Here is a 6,000-nt window from a genome sequence, read left to right as displayed (position 1 = left end):
CCAGCATATATATATATATATATATATAATTATGTATTTTCACATTTAAAATTTTTTACATATTTGACTTGGTCACTTTTGGCAGTATAATCATAAACATGTCTGTCAGATTAGGGATAACTTGTTTTTGTTCGTTTTGTGTAATTTTCTTAATAATTAGCTCTAAGTATTAGTTATACTTTAATTATAATGGGTAAAAAGCAAATTATTTTTAGCAATAATCAAAATTGCAAACTTGATATAAAATAAAGTTTTAACATCACCATTAAATGAAACAAATCAACGTAATTTGGTTCTGTTCTACCAAGAGCACCTTCTGCAAGCACAAAAATTAATAATATTGGTGGAAATTTATAAACAAATACAAATATTAAGTAAAATTGGATCTGTATTATATGTAAATTAAAATTTGTATGCAAATTCTTTCCATTGTTATTATGTTATGTGTTTGAAAAAGGTTCTGTTTGTAACGGTGATATTAATTAATGGAATGTATATTTGCTGTTAAAGCATTTGTATTTTATTTAAGTTTTAAATTTTATATCTTTTGTGGCTTCCTCGAACTTTGAAAATAACCGAAGATCTGATCATTAGATCAAAAGTTATTTAAGCTGTTTCTTTTTTTTTTTACTTTGCTTTCTGTACTGGAAGCTTATTCTGAAAGCATGTAACAATGGAATACTCGGTGTAATCTGAAACAAAAATGGAAACTAATTTTTTTAAAGAAGTTATTTAAAAAAAGAGTTTGACCTTATGGTATCGTTGTGAATAGAAAGAAGGTCCCTATAAATCTCATTAGATATTGTATTCTTATTAGAACCTAAAATTTAGACAATCAGATTGAAATTTATTTTGAGTGATTTGTATTCGATCTTTTCTACTGTACAGTGTGCAAAAAAGTTTAAGAAAATACCAAAATAATTTTTGATCTAATGATTTTATATTCATCTACTAAGACTACATATGCTTATTAATTCGCGCAGACGATATTTTACGTAAAGAGATCAGGTACAAAGGTGATTTTCTCCTAAATTATAAATTTTTTCGACAAATTTTAAATATTGACTCTCAAAACGTGAAGTTCGAAATCAATCTAAAATAATAGTTTTGGTCTAAAATAATAATCTTCACGGTTTTGGCAGGGGATCAGATGAATGTTTCAAGCCTTTAATTATGAATTCACTTTTTGTAATTTCCTCCATCTAATTGTATTTGCAAATTTTTATTTCTCGAGAGTTATTCGACCGATTCAATTTAAATTTAAATTTTTTAGTTTAAAATTGAGTGGATAAAATTGGTGTATAACTTTGCATACCTTGCAATTCAAAATATTTTAGACTATTAGTAAATTAAATTTAAAAAATAATTTTTGCATAGAATTATATAGGATAGATACGATTTATAACTGTATGCAAAAATGTTTTGATTTACTTCATTAGTGCTGAGATTTTAATCATGGGGATTCAATGCAGCTACTCCCTATATTTATTGAAAAACACTTGTATTTTGTTCAGGGATGTTACGGTTTTGTGTTTGATTTTACAACTTAACATATAGTCCATACAAATCAACCCTTTCGAGTCGATTGTCACACGTGCCAGCATGAAATTTTATCAATCAGGGTGAAAGATATAACTATTGATTTATTTAACTTACCTCTACTTAATTCGAAATAAAAATGACATAGTTGCACATTGAACTAACATTAATTACAGGGGTCGGGATAACCTGGTTGGTAGGATGTCAAACTCACTCGAATTTGTGAGAACGGGAGTTCGAATCCAGACGGTCGAAGAATCCCTGTGTATTAAATGGTGATAGGTGTACGTTAAATCTGTCAGGGTCACAAATTCCTCCACGTTCTTATAACAAATCAATAGTATTGGATCGGAGATTGAACGTTCTCTGGTTAAGGTCAAAATTATGATCTGAGGATGAATGAATGGATCAGGATTGGGTCCTCCCTGAAAAACGGGCTGTAACGTGTGTGTGACTGAAGTCGTCTTCTTGGTTATAGATAGTGCCACTGAAAAAACAGGAAACGCAGTTTCTGCTTTAAAAATTCACTTAATTTCAAGCAGGTATAACTAACAACGACAACAACAGCAAGAACATTGATTAGATATGTGATTAGACATATATTAGTTAAAGTGATTGCCAAATACGCTTTCCGAATTAGCAATTCCCGCATTTAAGCTACCGATTTCTGTTTTTTTTCCATTCTGATTCTGATTTTGTTTTGCTCTGATGAATTGACGTTTATTAGAATAAAAGTTATTAAGGTGTTTATCTTTTTTAGTTCTGTTCACAGAATTCATTGTAACTATAATAAATGAATACCAAATAAAGGTTACTTTGTGCATAACCATTTTTCAATTGTTTTTTTCTTTTTTCTTTTTCAATTCATTTTATATTTTCAATAAATTTATATTTTTTCTTATGCTTCTTTCTTATAGTGAAGAAGATATTTCAAGTCTATAATTCAGTAATAATGACAATGAAAATCATTGTAAAAATTGGTAAAAAAAAAATCTAGGTTAAATTGGAGCAACTTGCCTGAACATGCCAAGTGGCAGAATCAAATCTAAAAGCTGGCTGTTTTATAGAATATCAATTCATGGCATCAAAATCATATATTTAAAATTCAAAATGCTGCACTTTATTGACAATTTTATTTGCTACTCTGAGCCAAACCTTTTAGAACATTAGCATCTTTTCTAAGGGCAAAATTATAAATAAAAAATCTGATCATTTTTTTAACTGCTTGGTAGGGCTTGTGAAAAAGATTCATGTTTTCTGTTCCCTCAAACTTACTTTTCCTTACTTTTTTCTTCTCTTATTTACTTCCTTGCTTATGTTGCCCTTTGTTTTAATATGATATCATTACTTCTCAACTCTCCGTGGCTTTCATTGATCCTCATTGGCTCCCTAATTGAATGTGTTTCTGACATATCATTTTTAACGATTGATGATGAGAAAATGTTTTTTTGGAAATGCATAGATTTGAAAATTTTAGAATGATCTATTTGAATAAGTTTATAAGAAATACTTGTTTTAAAATAAGATGACATTTTTCATTTTAGAACTGTTAAATTTTCAGCATATTTAGTAAGCTTTCGCGAAACTATCTTTAAATTTAAATTACGCTAAATTATGATGTTAAGCTAAATTAGGAAAAAAGAAAGAAATAAGCAAATAAAAATAAAATTTGAGTGATAACATGTAACAATTGAACATTATGACTAAGTTTATGGCAAATATTTACTGTTTTTGTTTCAATATGCTGAAAAACTTTAAATGATATGCAGGATAACAGTCCACCCTTCCTTTATCACGTTAAAAATAGAAAAAAGATTTAAAATGTGAGGTAAAAAAATTTAAATTAATTGCGTAATTTTTTTCTTTTGAATGCTTCTTTGACCTTTCTGACTCAAATTTCTGTCGGAATTTATATAATTAAGAATTTCTAATCATAATTTCATTGTCGCTAATTGGTACGAGAGCTAATTAAAATGAATGGCATAATTAAATGGCATTTTTTACAGGTTGCATAAGTTAAATTGCATTCGGTTAAGTAAGTCTCATTCCTCTTACGCCACTATACCTTTTTTAGATATGAAGAACTCACATTATCATTCATATTTACCTTTCAGCCATCTGGCAACGCAATTTCTAACTAATTATATCTTTAATGGCCCGCAAATAACACGATTCCTTCAAGATAACGCGTGGGCAGATGATTAAACTGTAGAATATTTGCAATAAAGAAAACCATTTTTTTAATTATGTGATTATATCCTATCTTTTGTTTAATGAGACGTCATCATTGTGGACTTCTATTATTATGTTAGCTTAGATAAATTTTCTTCAGAAATACTTTGATAATTGCTTTAAGATCTCGTAAACGTTGCTAGTAAAATATTGCAGTGCGTATGTTTATTCGCATTAGATCTACATTTTTTTTATTTATTTAGGGCTGGTAATTTTTAAATTGGTTTCACTATACTTGGGGTATTTATTTTGAATATGGATACAAATTTCTCTTTTTCTTCTACAATTCGAAAATCATATGAGTAATTTTGAAGATTGTAAAGTTTAGTGATTTATCAATTTTTTGATTATACGAACTTATAAAAATTATTTTCATAGATATTTGAGTGAAATGAAATAAATAACTAATTACGTTTTTTATTTATTTATACTCGCGTTATCTGGTTTTAATTTATTGATTATATAAATAATTATTAATCTAGCTATAACTAATTATTATTTTCATCTATTTATACTCATATCTGACTTTATTTAATTGACTATAAATATAAATAATTTTTTATTTAACTATAAATAAACAAATAAATTATTTGTCTTTTTATACTCAAGTTTTTATACTCGACTTTAATTTTTGAACTGCGGACTTATTAAAATTTCTATTTAAAAGTATTGATTAGAAAGAAATTTTTTCTGATCGTCCTAATAGGCTAGTATAAAAAACGATACTATTTCATTATAAAATTGGAAGAAATATTTTGTTATTAAGCGCAATAAGGATTCACGTTGATTTAAGATTTCATCATTTATGTCTTTTTAAAGTTTAGTTATCATTAAATTTGCTCATAACAATACAGTAAAAATATCTCAAAAAGCGTTAAATTCAGGAAGTTCGATCGAGGTACAAACTGTTAAGTATTCTCTCCTAAAAAAAGTAACAAAAAGTTGCTCGACCTCGTTCTTCAGGTTTTGGTGAAAGATGGATCTTCATATTGTGTAATTAAATTAGGTTTTGCTTCCGATGTATTTGTTTACTTTGAATAATTAAAGATTCACGGTTATAGGTCTAATAATTTAGGAACTATAATGGTTTTAAATACAAAAAAAATAGCAATTTTTAGCTTGTATTTATTTACGTATCTAATATTGACATGTAGATAAATGTCTACAATGTATTTTTTAACGCTCAATCAAATGAGATCAAATACGAGTCAATAGGACTAGTATTTCAGAGATGCAAAGGTTTTTATGTATTAAAAGTACGATTTTTGGCTTTCACTTATTTGCATGGTTGTAATAGGTGTTTAGACAATAAAGGTATTATTTCCAATGTATTTTTCACTCTGATTGTAATAAAATTACGAGGATCGGTTAACAGTTTAGAAGTTATAGATGATTTATTTATGAAATCTTTATCTCTATATTTATATATCATAAAATTATTCCTGCCTCCTCTTCAGTTTAAATACAATGCGCGAAGTCATGCAGCTTTTTACCACATACTAAATAAAAGTTAAATGAACAAAACAGTTTGCTGCAGTGTAGAACTTTTCGAGAATGTTCCGTGTTCAATAATTTTTGAGTTATCTTTACTGTGCGATAAATAGGTATGGGTAAAAAATAATTTGACTTTTTATAAATGAAACTCCTATAACTTCTAAACTATATATCCTATTGACTCGATTTTGGGCTCATTGAGAGATATACAGGTAACAATATTTCGTTTTATTTATATCACGTAAACAGTTGCATAAGTAGGTACAAATCAAACATTGTACTTTTTTGTATATATAACCATTATGATTTCTAAACTATTAGTCCATTTCATTTCATTCAACAAGGGATTAGAAAAAATGAATGGAAAAAAGTAGAAAGGAAAAAGAAAACGGGACCAATGCATATAAACATCAATATTAAAGTTTGTCACTCTTTTTTACCTTTTATTTTAAAACCTGACTCCCAGGTAGAACTACTTTTTACCTTTTATGACAGAAGAATACTTAAAAGTTCGTTATTGTTGGGAATTTTTTTTTTAAAGTCTGGATTAAACAATTTTTTACTGAATTTTTTTAAAAAATAAAATATATATGTAAAATTGTTTCCCGATCCCCACTTATATAGGACTTTTCTCCAGAACAGAGGCTTCTTCACTGAGGAAATAATGTTAGTCAGGAAATCCAAACTACAAATAGTCTCTTTTTATATGATTTATGTAAATCACACCTTTGAGTC

General features: G+C 27.5%; 1 protein-coding gene across 34 annotated transcripts in view; it reads left to right on the top strand.

The window, feature by feature from the left end:
• The window catches only part of LOC107455746 (zonadhesin), a 346,128-nt gene that overhangs the window by 3,746 nt on the left and 336,382 nt on the right, over nt 1-6,000 (top strand). The window lies entirely within an intron of this gene.

Source organism: Parasteatoda tepidariorum, chromosome 1, assembly GCF_043381705.1.
Source record: "Parasteatoda tepidariorum isolate YZ-2023 chromosome 1, CAS_Ptep_4.0, whole genome shotgun sequence".
In the NCBI taxonomy this organism is placed as follows: domain Eukaryota; kingdom Metazoa; phylum Arthropoda; class Arachnida; order Araneae; family Theridiidae; genus Parasteatoda; species Parasteatoda tepidariorum.
The sequence above is the reverse complement of the archived record's forward strand: the minus strand, read 5'-3'. Positions and strand labels throughout refer to the sequence as shown.